This window comes from Barbatula barbatula, assembly GCF_947034865.1.
Source record: "Barbatula barbatula genome assembly, chromosome: 6".
In the NCBI taxonomy this organism is placed as follows: Eukaryota; Metazoa; Chordata; class Actinopteri; order Cypriniformes; family Nemacheilidae; genus Barbatula; species Barbatula barbatula.
Genome location: NC_136765.1, coordinates 7,106,643 through 7,121,271, shown reverse-complemented (window position 1 = coordinate 7,121,271; position 14,629 = coordinate 7,106,643). Strand labels below are relative to the sequence as shown.

The 14,629-nt window shown below is 38.7% G+C and overlaps 1 protein-coding gene across 1 annotated transcript in view; it reads right to left on the bottom strand.

The window, feature by feature from the left end:
* The window catches only part of LOC306895009 (leucine-rich repeat and fibronectin type-III domain-containing protein 2), a 136,316-nt gene extending 124,330 nt beyond the window's left edge, over window positions 1-11,986 (bottom strand). Inside the window, exon 1 of the mRNA XM_079457898.1 lies at window positions 11,484-11,986. The gene's annotated coding sequence lies outside the window, so the exon portion shown is untranslated. The remainder of the gene's footprint in view (window positions 1-11,483) is intronic.
* Window positions 11,987-14,629: the final 2,643 nt, after the last annotated feature.

Genomic DNA, 14,629 nt, shown 5'->3' with positions numbered 1-14,629 from the left:
GGTGTTCTGAATGGATTCGACACGTGCAGGTGACAGTTGTGCCTGCATTGCGATCGAGTCCCATATAACCCCCAGATACGTTGTATTCTGTGTAGGGGAAAGAACGCTCTTCTTGACGTTGAGTCTTAACCCGAGAGTCTCGAGATGAACTAGGACGACATCCCGATGTCGAAGCGCTAGCTCCCGAGACTGAGCTAAAATCAGCCAGTCGTCTATGTAATTCAAAATGCGGATGCCCTGGAGTCGCAGAGGAGCCAGAGCTGCATCCATGCACTTTGTGTATGTGCGGGGTGACAAGGCTAGGCCGAATGGAAGAACCCGATACTGGTAAGCTTCGCCCCCGAAAGCGAATTTCCTGTGTTGTGGCAAGATCTCTATGTGAAAGTATGCGTCTTTGAGATCGATCGTCACGAACCAGTCGTGACACTGAATTTGAGACACAATCATCTTGATTGTCAACATTTTGAACTTGTGTGTCTTTAGGTAGCGGTTCATTCCGCGAAGATCTAGAATTGGACGTAACCCCCCTTCCTTCTTGGGAACTAGAAAATACCGGCTGTAATAGCCTGACATTCTGTCTGATAGGGGAACACGTTCTATGGCCCCTTTGTCCAGCAGAGCTTGTAATTCTTGTGTCAACAGATGTGCTCGCTCCGGTTGGACGGAAGTTGAGACCACTCTGTTGAAACTCGGAGGACGATATGCAAATTGAATTCTGTAGCCTTTGGCAATAGTTCTTTCTACCCATGGAGAGATACCTGGCAGTAGTTTCGTCTGCTTGGTCGCACGGAGAGACAAATCTGTGGCCGGCGTAGTTCTGAGAACGCCGTTTCATCGATCACCCCGTCCGTGCTCACGTCATGCAGCAGGTCAGCCTGATATGCCTGCAGAACCGCCATGGTGTGCAGGGCAGCACCAGCCTGACCGGCTGCCTGAAAAGCCTTCCCCACCAGCGCAGATGTAACCCTGCAAGGCTTGGTAGGGAGAGAAGGCTTTTTCAAGGATGATGATGTCCCAGGGGAGAGATAACTTGACAGTGTCTCTTCCACACGGGGCACCATCGTGTACCCTCGTGATTTCGCGCCGACAGTAGTCGAATAAATCGACGTTGACGGCACGAAAACGTGGGAGGAATGAGGTCTCTGCCATGACCGAGAAATCTCGGTGTGGAGATCCTCAAAAAATGGGAGAGCCCGACTTTTGGGCTCCTCCCCTTGGCCACCCGACAGATATCTGTCGTCTAATTTTGAGTGTCTGGGGATCTCTTGTTCCTGCGGCCAGTCAAGTTTTAGACGGTCGACTGCATTCGTCACCGCCCCGAGCAGCTCATCTAACAAGAGATGCAGAAACAAGAGATGCCTCGCAGAAACAAGAGATGCCTCGTCCTTCGCCCGATCCGAAGAAGTGCCGGGGCACGCTTCCGAAGCGGACGCGAGGACGTCGCGGCTCGGCGAGTGCATGGGAGAAACGGCTTCCGTTTCCCGTGCCTCGGCTAGATTGAACCGCGAACCCCAGCTCGGGGGAGAGACGGCTCGATCGCTCTTAAAGAAAGAACGCAGAGCACGGAGAACCTTAATGTCGAACACATCACAGAGTTCGCACAGTCCCTCCAGTCCCATGGTGGCATGATCAAACCCCAAACACTCAAAACAGAATTCATGTCTATCCAGTTCGTCCAGGTACCTCTGACACGGAGGCACACATTTCCGTTCTGGACTAGACATGATCCTTTATTTCTTAACTTAAAGAAAACTTCGCTTTCGCTTTGCTTTCACTTTAGTTTCGCTTAGCGTTCACTTTAGTTTCGCTTTGCTTTCACTTTAGTTTCGCTTTGCTTTCACTTTAGTTTCGCTTTGCTTTCACACACACACATGCATACAATGCGGTCCTTGAAGACAAAAGAACCTGAAGACGCGTTCGCGCCACGCGTATTTATAACCTGCAGGTGATGGTGTAATTAACCGAATTACCTGCCGAGGTTATTTAAAGCCAAAAGTGCTTCACAACCGGTCGAACAAAGACGTTCTCCCATAGAGTTTGAAACGCAGCATTAAGAGTAGCTTTTGATAGGGAACACTATATATTCCTTAACTATGGTTAAAAAAAAAAGTCGTCATAGTAATCATTTTGTCATGTTTTTAGAATTTTTTACTCGTTTTAAATTTAACTAACACAGTGTCTACACCGGACGTGACACAACACACAGCTTGTTCTAATGGGATTGTCCTGCCATTGCCATATCCAGTGCGGACAAAATGTCAAATTATAATGTGTTCTAATGCATTCTGTTGTCTTTTGTCATGTCGCAGTAGACACTGTCTAGTCCTAGTCCTGGCCTAGTCCTGGTTAATGATGGCCCAATATCTAATAAAATGATAACATCAATAATACCTACACTGATTAGTCATTTCATTAAAGGAACAATACTGGGTTTTAAGGACAGAAATGCAATATAATATACGAAAGAGTGGATCATACTGTATGCGCTAGTCCAACCTATCTAAATTCAACACAGAATGTTGTATTTTAAACCGCTAAGAAAGTTCAAACACTGGGAAAGGTAAGACAGCCCCAACATTAAGAACACTGACGAGCAGAGAAGAAGACAGAAACCTGTGCCATGGCTTTGTATATACAGTTTGCCATGCGCTCAGTGTCTGTGTGTGTGCTCCGCCCCCTTGTTTTTCCTCTTATCCTCTCGCACCAGTTTCCTATCTCGCTCATCTGTTTCCCTACTTAATTACTCGTGTTTTTCTGTCCCATGTCAGACCGTTAGTTTCCCTAGCCTTATGACTGCCCAGTCTTGCTACCTTGTCTTGTCACATTTTTGCATCTCTTGTCTTGTCTAGGCTCCCGAGCTGTCTTGCCTTCTGCACAGTGTTCTACCCCTTCTGTGTCTTCAGCTGTTGCTTCAAGGGCGCCGGTAATCTCCTCTGCTGTGTCTTTCCTCTTGTTCTCCGGACTCTAGCTTCAGTGGCGGCTCTCCACCCTGTTGCTTGCAATAGAGCAATCTCCACCAAGTACGGGTCCAGTTTCCCCCTCATGGTTGGTGTTTTGCAAATTGGATTATTCCCAAAACCAACCTCTTTTACGGATTATATTCTAGATGACCTATGGCGCGGGTTACACTCACTCAAACTATTTCTCATGGACTGTGTGCTTGTGAACTGATCTCTCCCATTTGAGTTTCAATCGACGTTTGCCTTATTCCCCTTGGGCCACTCTCCCGACCATTCCCGAGCAGTTTCCCTCTCCACCCTACTGGCCAAACGCTCGAGCCTGCTGCCTGCCCCTCTGTGAATGTTGAGTTTTCTCTGCTTCAGCTCTCTCGCTGTGGACAGTTGTGACTCTTGTTTAGCGATTTCTCTCCTTGTGATTGAACTCTGCATCTGACTCCCTTGTGGTTCATAACAGTCATGTGCTGAACATTTTGAAAATGTTCCCTAATCCATTCATGAACAATTTTTGCAGTTTCTGGGGCAAGGTACTTTATCCTGCTGAAAGAGGCCAATGCCTCCATGTTCACCATGAAGTGGTGAACATGGTACACTACATGTAGGAACATTCACATGAATGCTGTGACAGAAGTCTCCTGGCAGCATATTGACTCTACCGGCCTGCCTGTCAGTTGTCACCTTGCACCACCTTTGGTAGTATTAACTAACAATAAAATAAATTGTATTGCTGTTTTATTGTTTCTTAAAATCTTAATTATTAAATGTAATTTGTGTTAAATGTAAGTAAATGTATTTGTGATCTTAAATCATTTGCATTTTAAAGATACGTCTTATTTCTCTTTGTCAACCATTTTATATAAAGTACTTTAAATTGTCCTTGTGTATGAAATGTGCTATATAAATAAACGTTCATTGCCTTGCCTAGTCACTGCATACCAGAAACACCCCACAAGATCTGCTGTTCTACAACTCAGACCAAGTCATCTAGCCATCACAATTTACACATATTATCATTTGCCAATTTTCCTGCTTTCAACACAAGAAATTAAAGAACTGACTGTTCACTTTCTGTCCACCACTTCTAGCTAACTGTCAAACCAACATCATATTTTAAACTTTTCTGATCAATAATAAAATAATATCATGCACGCACAAATGCAAAGTATTGTTTGCTGTTTTTTAGCTAATACTGCCCAATAGAAACCACCGGGTCATGGAAGAGACAATGGCCTAGTTTAGACTATTGGACAGTTTTAAAACCACTTCACCTCTCAAACAATGACTGCCGTTTGCCCTCTGATTAACCTTACATCCACTTTCTTAGCTTAGTCTTAGCCAAAAGGTCTTAGCCATTCCTGTGGGCTGGACAGTTTTCAATATTTTTATGAGGATAGCAGAGCTTGTATACTTGTTGTTCCCCTCAGCTTGTCAATGTAAGACGCTCTAATTTCCCATGATGCTGTGATTATTTATGCCAGTGTGCTCAAAAGTGTTTATGTCCTTATTTGTCTTCCAATGCAATTTATTGTCTAGCAACTTCTTTGTCTGGTTAAAAAAATACATGGTTATATGGTGTATTTTTTAAACTGAGAAGCAACTGTTTTACACGGAAACAAAGTAATTGCTGTCTTTTTGGCATTTGTTATTTTCAGAAGACAAATATTATGCAAAAACGCTCTGGTGTCTTAACAGATGTCCATTAATTCAAAGGAAGACCAGAGCAGAAGCTCTATCAGCTAATCTCTGTGTCTAGCAGTAAAATACTTGCACTACCTTAACCCATATGGGATTAGGGAAATCTCCCTAATTAATTGATAGTTAAAGCCTCTAACCCAATGGACCCAGTTTATAGAACTGTCTTTGAAGTATCCTGGACTTTGTATAGGAATTTATATGGCTGCTTTAGCGTATCTTTGCAAAACCTATTGGTTGTTTCTTTGGTGGTTTTAGATTTGCAACGCCAGTTGTATTTCATTGAAAGTATGTTTAACATTACGGCAACGACATAAGACAATCATGTCGGCACATTTTCACTTCTTTGCTGAAGAAGATGACATATTTACAAAACATGCTCTGTTAATACATTTTTAATTTAGGGAAACAACATGGCGAATTCGATGCAAAGGGGCCTGCGCTGTACTGTATGTAGATAGAAAAAGCTTATTCTAAGGTAATAAAAACACAACGCTTCTTTATGTAAACGCTCTGAAGACATAGTTATGTAGATTACTATACATTGCATTTCTGTCAATACATCTCCCGAAGAATTTTAAAAAATGTTATATGCTCTCCTACTAGTAAGTCGCTTTGGATAAAAGCGTCTGCCAAATGAATAAATGTAATGTAATGTAAAATTACACAATGGACCTTTAACATTACACTAATATGCAAAGACCTGTTGTGCTGCCCGCAGTGATATCATGACCATCAGAGTTGATAATGTTTTCTTTGTGTTGTAGTCTCCAAGGTCAGATAGAGAGGAAGGTACAATCATCTTTTTACAGTCACTTTTGACAGAAGAAAGGGAAGTATGTGTGTATGAATGTAGCAGTGTTAGTATTGTGTGAACAGTCTAAATATAAAAATAGGTAATGCCCTATTTAGATGAATGTTGTTGACTTAACGTGATGAATGAAAGAAAGGATCTTGTTTTTTACAATGAGTCCAATAATGTGATGGTTCACTCAAAAATGAAAATTCTGTCATCATTAACTTGCCCTCTTGTCATTTCAAACCTGTGTCTCATTCTTCCACAGAACACAAAAAAGATATTTTGATGAATGTTGTTAACTGGCCCTCATTGACTTGAGTTTTGTGTCCATACAGTAAAATAGAAGTGGTAGGGGGCCAGTGCTGTTCGGTTACCAACATTCTTTAAATAGTTTTTTTTTGTGTTCTGCTGAAGATAGAAAGTCATAAAGGGTTAAAATCAAAAGAGGGTGAGTAAATCATGACAGAATTAAAAATTTTGGGTGAACCATAAATACTGTGAATGTTCTTAGACATTTCTGATTAAAATATTGTAACATGTTTGATCAAGATTCTGATGCTATATTGGATTCAATGAGTTAATAGTGGCCCACAACATAACCCATATTGTGATCCTCTCTGTCCATTAAAAATATGCAATCACTTACTTTCCTATACCTAAACTGGCTAGTCTTGGGTCTGGCATGGAGATTTTTACAAGTCAACAATAAAGAAATGACTTGTGAGATATGATTTCTGACAGAAGCAGAAAATATCTAGAGCAATGACACCTCTGGGAAAGCAATTTTAGACGAGCAAGGCTATGCCCCACAGCCACACACTGAATTAGAGACCCCTCAAGGGAGAGTAAGAACATCATTACTCCCACTCACGACCAGATGCATGCAAAGAGATGAGGCTTTTATGCTCATGTTCACGAATGATTTGGAGTCCGGTTTTGTGAAATAATTTCTAGTTCATAATTTCTTTAAATTTCTAATTTAAAGCTGTAACGGGGCTCTCAAGCACAAGCATATGGCATTCATAGGGGACAATTTTTCCAAATCTTTAAACGTTAAAACTGTGGTTATTGTTTATGACAACAAAATGCACCATTCCCTGTATTTAGATTTCTTAGATTAAAGGCAAGAAAACACACTTGACACATGGCCAGTTGTCTATAATGTTCATGCACTATATTTTAATAGAAAATATCAGGTGTTTTTTCTTGTGCACAAAACACTATGTGTTTCGGGAGTTGCAGTGCGGTTGTTAAGGAATAAGGAACCAACAACCAAACTAAGTAGCCACCAACCTCCAGCATCCTCTGTGTGGTTTACATTCCCTGTGGGCCTCTTGCATACATGAGCTGATGATGTCTTAAGCACCCCAACTGCAAAACTATCAGGGCTTTAGAGCACACTTAAAATATTGACAGGAGATCAATATATCACATGTGGTTTGATCATCATGCCTGTTGGCAGGTGACTCAGTTGACCACATTTAATGCAGATATTTAGATATGTCTAGGGTCTGTGTTTTATGGTAGTACTCAATGCATAGTCTCTCATGGACACTGTCTTTAACTAGACCCATGTTTACAAGGATTAAAAGACTGGGTATTCAGCCCCTTTGGGAAGAGTTGAAACAGTTTCGCTCCAATGACAGAAAATGGAGAGGTGCTTGTACAGCAGAAGGGTGATAACATTTAGGCTCAGCTGGGGTTGTGGACATTGTGAGGCTGTAATTTAAAAAGGATCCGAGGCTTATCTCTCAGCATCCTGGTGTTATATCAGGGGAGGGAAAAAGAAACAGAAAGAAATTCCAGGGATGAGTCACTGAGAGGGAACCATAGTTTAAAACATACACACACAAGCTCTGTTCCTAAACCTTGTAAGCTGCCTTGCTGTCTACACTGACATCTAAAGAGAACATTAGTAAATCCTTACTAAAATGGAACCTTTCAATTTACTGAAATGGAAAGCTATACAATGGAATGTCCTGAAATGCTACCTAGCTAGGAACCGCATTCGGTTTTAAACAGAGCAAAACTCGTTCTGCCAGTCTGGGTGTAGGTAAGGGTCATTGAATTAGGGTGGGGACTGAGAACAGGGAGCAGAAAGATAATTCAAGGACACAGACAGAATCATCTACATTAATTTTCATGTCAAGAGCCTATGGGTGTTGTCTGCTCTGAAAAACATGAGATGTTCTAGCTAGGTCAATCTGCTCTCATGAGATCAAGGTCTGTCATTGTCCACCAAGTCTGAAAATTGAGCTCAGTCACGTAAGCGAGTATGATGATTAACTCTTTATTTAGCATGATCCGGTGGACGTAGCTTTGAAACTCTCAAGAGTCTGCCTAGAGCCTCTTAAGAACCACCGTATGTAAAAACTAATTGTAGGACAATTTGGTTTATTAGCAACATTCAAGGATACAGGGCTGGCTAGTGGAGCAGGGAAGAAATATTGGAATGCATATCCATAGAAATTACCAGATTTCTTGCCAGACTAGCAACAAAGTGCTACCAAAACTGACAAATAATAATGCATCAACTTTTTTTTCCACTTTATCATAAATCAATTCTGATTGGAGAACACTATAAAATGCTATACTTTACAACAGTCATCCTCAATAGGCGGTCTGGATCTGGACCTTTGCTTTGCTCCATCCGGACTGCGAGACATAGCCTAATAACTCATTTAAATTTTTTGACTATTTTGGTTGTTTAAATTGAGTCTTCACAATGGGGAATCACATCACACACGCTCTCGGGAACATTTATGTACTTGATCTTTTGCCCCTATATCCTCTAATATCTTTATTTTAACCCTTTTCCGCTCCGCACGCGCTGCTTCTCTCCCGCCAAAGATGCGCCGCGCGGAAAACAGCAAACACGTGCATAATTTAACAACACAGGTGCAGACACGCAGAGCAGGTACAGTAAATGGAAACCCACAAAAGTATACAAAATGCAGCAACTATTAAAACATTTGTATCCGTCAATCTGTTTACTGTTTGCTATATGTCTCCAACCTTTCAACCAGATTTGTGATATTTTATATTTTAACCATAATGTTTTATCTACATTTAGCATTAGCATTATTGGTCAGTATGTAAACATTTGTGTCCCTGTGAAAACCCATGCTAACATCTCATAATCTAATTGATCATTAGACAACAAGCATCAAAGATTAATTTCAAGTATTAATCATTAAGATTTGGGTATTATTCAGTCAATATTGAAGATATTGTTATATTTTCACAGAATTTTTTGTAGGATGATTTTATGAAGGACTTATGCTCACATAGCTATACCACTCACTAACTAAATCAAAAATAAATACAATTCCATCAGACCTCCCCGAATTTTCACATGGGCTGGCACTTTATTACTCTAAAAACCAATTTGTACAGAATATTCTGTAGGATGATTTTATGAAGAACATTTGCTGGGTTTTCAAAAGCAGCTTCACATTTTGTAATTAACAACGTTTTAATTGGGAAATTATTTAAAGATAGAAGTAGATCTGATATGCAAGTGAAAATGTCAGGGAAAGGCTTATTTAGTTAGTAACTCTGTTTTCTGTTTATGATTTTAATTGTTATACAGTATTTTAGTTGTTACATTACATTTGCTGTTTGCATGTTGTCAGTAGTTTATTTAAATTTACAAATATGAATTATCAGACTTCTATTAAGAGGACATTCCCCTAAAGCCAAAGAGCCTATACATACATATATAAAAATATAAAATAAATGGCCTGATATAACTCATAACCTTCATACAGTATATCCAACTGGGCTAAATTGATCAAATAATTATTTATTTAAAAAAAAGATATTTTCTGGACCTCCGTTTGGAAGAAAATATAAAGACCAGACCTCTTGGAACTTTAATTGAATACCACTGCTCTACAATAATTTTAAACCCATTATTATATTGTGGGACTGATGAAATTATTGATCTACTCTGTCTGATAAATATTTCTAAGAAAGCTGAGATTTTCACTTTACCGTCACAGTGACACACATTTAAGTCCCAGGGCTTGTGCATTAAATCAAGGATGATAAGGAGGGTTACAGGTACAGTCATACAAATATATTGATTTGAGAAGGGTGTAACTTGCACATATTATTCTACTCTGTTCCATTTACTCAAAGACAGAAGGATTGTTTGAGGTATGAAAAAGCATTTTTAACATGTTTAACTGTTATGTAATGCAATGAAAATATTAAATTGAAATTTAATATTTATTAGCAACTAACGTTGAATAGGACTTGATAATAACATAATAGAAATATGATAGACTGTGATATTAATGGTATTGGACTATACAAATTATCTTTCCATTATTGTGCGTGCATGCATGTATTATTTAAATGTTAGTTTAGAATTAAGCATCAGATACATTCAAGATTTGAATGGCTTGATATGCACATATGGACAATCCGCAAATGCTGTTAAGACCATAGAGGCCTCTCCATTATATTTTATTAAACAAGCAGGTAAACAAAGGGAAGGGACTTATTACAGCAGCAGATGCAAGTGATTTCTAATCAAATTAAATTTGTGCTTGCAGCCAGTATCTTTTTTAGTTCCTTAGACTTTTCCATGCAGCATACAATGGCCCTCGGTAGCCGTTTGTACAATGCGACAAGCATCGCTAGTAAGACTAGTTGCGGGTGCTGTCCATGGTCCTGAATTCCTACATTTACATTTAGCAGACGCTTTTATCCAAAGCGACTTACATTGCATTATCCTATAAATTTTACATAGGTATCTGCAATCCCCTGGGATTGAACGCACAACCTTGCGTTGTTAACGCAATGCTCTAACCACTGAACTACTGGAAAGCTTTCCTAGATTTCCAATCCTACATATCCACTAATGGGGTGTGCAAAGATCTTTCCAAAGATGTATCCAAGATAGTATGATATCACGTGATTTTATGCTTTCATACTTGATGGCCACCCTGTGCCTGAAAAATATATAGCTATTTCTAACTAGGTAAATCATCATGAAACGGAAGTAGCGATTGTATTTTTTTCCAGATCGTGTACCAAGTGAAACGACTTTGGAGATAAGAAAAAAAACTGTAGTGGGGGAATTGATTTTATCCACGTCAACTGATTGGATCGGTAAAAGTTGAAAGTTTTTAATGCCAGTTTGCAATCTTTCAGTCATTGCAACCTCGCCCTCGTGCCCTTCCTCCTTACCAGAAGTGAAGAGAGGTTGTTTCGAACGGTGAAGTTTTCCATTAAAGATTACAAGAGGCAAATTAATAAAACAATTATGATGTGCACGGATAATGATTTTTTTATTTCATGCCGACTTTAACATGACAACGAGTATGTTGCCACTCCTTTTAACACAGGTGAGTACAGGCATTTAGTTTTTGCATTTGCTTATATTTATTTCCAACTTGTGCATTAGCCATAACAAGGGAGGAAGTCCGAATGGTGTCGAAAAATTACTTCAACTAAATGATGACTCCCCCCATTTCCACAATATGGTTAGGGTTAGGATTAGGTGTGGGGCGGGGTTTGGATTACCTAATCATGCTGCATTGTCAATGGGGGTACTCAATGACAGCAAATTTAACCCTAGGAACATTTAGAATAATAAGTCTACACCACAACCATTTATGCCAATTGGATTAGAGGCGAAGTATCCTAAGAAACCGTATAAAACCCAGTTGAATGTTCATATTCACCCATTGCAAAAAAATGTAATTGTGTGTCATTTAAATGGGAATTATGTCATAATTCCATCTAAATGACGCGACCAACGTTCAGCACTGATACGATCAATGAGACCACAAATGAAGACATTTCACGTTTTTGTCTTCCCCTTAACTTTACTCAACAAACATCTGAAAATGAAATGCATCCATTCTGTCTTAATTGCAAATACAGGCTATACGCGTACAATAAAGGCATAGTTTCTGAACACATGATTGTTTAAATGCGATAACTGCCATTACCAGTAAAATGCTAGCAATTTTAGCAAAACTGTTAAATTATGTTTCGATTGTTTCAAGCGCTTCACCTACCTTAATAAATGATAAAGTATCCACCCTCTTTGGTTGCACTAATTCTAAGGAAAACTGTCGTTGACGGTTTCAACACATCTTTCCTCGTTTAAGGTAAAGAAATGCAGAAAACGGAGCCAGGTGCATTCTAATGCACACCGAGCCGCGTTGAAACCAGAGTCCTGGCAAAACATTAATCTGTACTTTCCACCAAGTTGTGCTGAAAACGACCACACACTTTAAGATCAAACAAATATCCCAGATCAGCTATTCCTTTTGGAACGCCACCCGTTTATTCCCATGTTTCATTTGCTGTCTTTTTCTCCATTGGTTTGTAGCGAATCCATTAATGCGTTGAGAATCCCGTTTGCAAACGGAACAGATATCCGGATAAACCCACAGGAAGGGGGACAGATTACTTTAAAGAAATTTCGCTGCAGTGAGTGCAGGATAGAAGCATTGACTGACTATTTGCAGACGGCGTTTTGCAGAGAAGCTCTCCCGTGCTGCATGTTAACCTGTGCAAATCTGTAGATGGCAGAAACGAGTCAGAAAGGACATCCAGAGGCTATCAGAATCACTGCGACGGATGTGTGTTCGCTATCTCTGCAGCATGTAAATGCGTTCGCGTTTACGCATTTTCTGAACTTTCGAAATTAGTCTTTGTGGGAATGGACGGTTACGCTTAGTTGCATTATATATCGACAGATCAATTTGCACTGCGTTTATACGGATTACTTGACTAAACCTAAATTAGTTCAGTTAGGGTTTCCTTCAAATTTGAAGCATATTTAACAGTTGCTAAGAGTGGCTGACAGGTTCAATATGTTATATGTTTGAGGCAACAATACAGTTATTAAGATAATATAGTCAAGTCAAATCAGCTTTATTTATATAGCGCTTTACAATTTTCATTGTTACAAAGCAGCTGTACAAGAAAACATTGACTATAAGCAAAACATATAAGGTTATGCAAGTCAAAGCACAGGTCAAATATCAGACAGACTATAAATTACTATATGCAGTGTTAATTAAATTAAACTATTTAATTATATATACAATTCTAAATATAATTTTGGTGATTTAAACACCCAACCGAGAAATACAAAACATGTACTTTCAGGATGCTAAATTACTCTTTGTCCAATATATCTATGTAAACACATCACAACTTTTTTTATTCACAAAAGACCATAATCTCACACAAATATAGCAAAAGCACAAACTGTGACCCTACATAACTATGCAAGACATCCATGTTAGAATATACCACTATGCTATACATTTTTATCTATAAGTATATGAAATCCCTGGGTTGGAACCCATGACCTTGGCATTGCTAACTCCATGCTCTAACCACTGAGCTACTTGAAAGCCCATGTAAGAAACATAGACACAATCACAGAAATTCTAATCGTATCCATTAAAAATAATTTACATTTCTTTTTTCCTTTAAAACTCATTATATTGTTTAATTTTACAGCAAGAATATTAAAATGTTACCTCATATGCCATATTATATTATACCCCTTTACTTTTATCATAGTAAAGTAATGTTAGGATTCATTAACTATGTAACAGGGTTCATTCACAACAGCTTTTAACATGTTATTTTTATTAGTTGCTAAGAAAGAATCTTATTTTTTTGTTTCATGATCTGTGCAGCACTTTGGCCAACATTTGCTTTGTTTTAAAGTAAAGAACTTTGACCTTAACTATTATTTTCTATTAACAGATAAGTAACAGCATTGGGTCTTTATTAGGATATGAGCACCCAGTCAGGATTATTCTGCAATAACAACAAATGTTCAGCTGTTCATGAACATTGTTATTAAACAATGCTTCATGTCAAGTCCAAGAGCATTGCTGAATTGTGCTAATGATCCTAGTCATTAATGGTCTCTTTATTGTTTATTGGTTTGTAATGGTTTCTTGTGATTTGCATTGCTATATGTTTGGTAGCTTTATTAATTTAGTTTATTAGGGGGTGACAATATTGTATCTTAAGAAATATCACTGCCACTGAAATATAAAAACAGTATTTTACACTTCAACTTTAACTTGTCAATGGATCTAATGATATTTCTAAGTCAATTTCAAGAATGTCCATGATCCATATTTCTTTATTTCTCACAGAACTCTTTGTAAGTCGCTTTGGATAAAAGCTTCTGCTAAATGAGTTAATGTAGATGTAAATGTAATCCTTAAATGTCAAGGAAAATATAATAAAAGAAAGCATCAGCCCATGAATCAAAACATGCCAACTAATTTTTGCATAACTGCCATAGTCTAGCTGCCACTGGAACTGATATATTTATTAATTATATGAAAGTTGAAAGATACTGTAAATACATAGATATATCTCCTAACAAATGCCTCAATAACAATAAGATGACCCAAAACTACTAAAGCAGACACGACTTTTAAGTTTGATGTGTAAAACAATCAATAACTAAGCAAAGAAGTAACTTCACTTCACTGCAGTTGGTACTAAAAGCAAAGACAAGTCTTTAAACAAACTGACACAGTACATGACACAGCATTATTCTTGAAGACACCTATTTGATTATGTCAGTAATTGTGTGTTGATGTGTTGTAGGCCTCAGACAATCAGATAAAAAGGTTTTGGCACAGAATACCGGCATGTGGCAATAATGCAATGAGTTTTAAAAGTTTATGCTGTATTGTGTGTATATAGAGTGCCAAAAACCAGCTCTATCTGTATGTCTCTGTGAAGCAACATTTAGCTTCTACTCATTTTATTACTCTGTGGGAAGTTTATTCCTCTGTGCAAATTCACATAAAATTATCTATTAAGAACCATAATTTCTCTCTTTTTGAATTATATTCATATTTGAAACACATTGATAAAATACACGTGTAGCAAACTTAGTGATGAAGAATATATCCATTTGTGCATGTTGGAGGTTAACCCAGGCTTGGATGTGTTTTTGGCACTTGGCAGACACTGTCAATGAACACCCCCTTTGATTGGGTTCACAGAGAGGACTCCCAGCCTTCCTTTGGAGAATGATCGATGAAGACCGCAGAAGACTGAATGAGGAGCTCCTCTCCCACATCCTCTCAGCTGCACCGACAGCTGTGTCCGAGCTCCATAAAATACCAGAGCAATAGCTCAAAAAATAGCTTCAGGGGATACTCCATTA